The following is a 1,021-nucleotide window of genomic DNA, read 5'->3' on the forward strand; positions in this document are numbered from 1 at the left end:
TGCTCTTTTCAAAATAACACTATAACTATTGTATAGCTGTAATTAGCGAGAGAAAGAGGACAGTATAATAATGACAATCTGAGGCCTCGTCAAATACTGCCGGATATAATTGATATTTTTGAAAATCGAGGTCTTACAGCGAACCAAGACGGTGGTTATGTAATTATTATTCAGTTTAATCAACTGAGATTATTTCGAAAGCTTAACACCGGCAATCTGTGTTAATCATTTATATTTTGCACCTCGTTAAAGAGCATGATTCTTGAAGCGTGTAATAAAATGCTAACATATTTATAATCTAGTACTGTGAAAATGTCGGTAAGATGCGGATTCGTTCGATTTTCGAAATATCAAATTTATATACCTGGATCAATCCGTCCATACATGTCTCGCATGAGGCATTGCACAAACGTGCATATTAATCATTGGGACTACAAAAACATATCATCATATGTAATTATATAAATAGTATAAAATATTAAGCAATAAGATTTTATTTATATGCCCGTAAAGTCAAATATAGGTAAATATAAACATGCATATCATAAGTATGACTGGGCAAGGATAGCTTATCTGTAATCTTTACTTCATCATTGTCAGGCGTTAATGTTAAACTTAATTACCTATTAATTATTAGATTGTGAAAGAATTTCTTCAGGTTCTAAGCAAGATTTGGAAATAATAAAATGAACAAAATACGTATGCCTGCTGCTGTTTCTATGTTATTTCTTTTTTTTTCCGTATAAATGTTTTTCAGCGATTTGGTGGAGTTGCACGCTTTGTTATACGCATCCCCTGGATCAGTCAACAATTTTAATTGCATATCATTCAAGATCTTTACGCAGTTTGTAATCTGGCGCCACGTCGATGGAAATTGAACAAACTATTTTTGTCGCAAGCTGGTGAGCGAAAGTTGAGGTGAATTTTTTTTCCGCAGTAATTGTTTCAGGAAATAAGTAAGTATATTTCATATGTGTTTTTTGGAATTTCGTACTTTTCCTGTATCGACTTCGCTGCGGAC

This window comes from Neodiprion virginianus, chromosome 6 (genome assembly GCF_021901495.1).
Source record: "Neodiprion virginianus isolate iyNeoVirg1 chromosome 6, iyNeoVirg1.1, whole genome shotgun sequence".
NCBI lineage: Eukaryota > Metazoa > Arthropoda > Insecta > Hymenoptera > Diprionidae > Neodiprion > Neodiprion virginianus.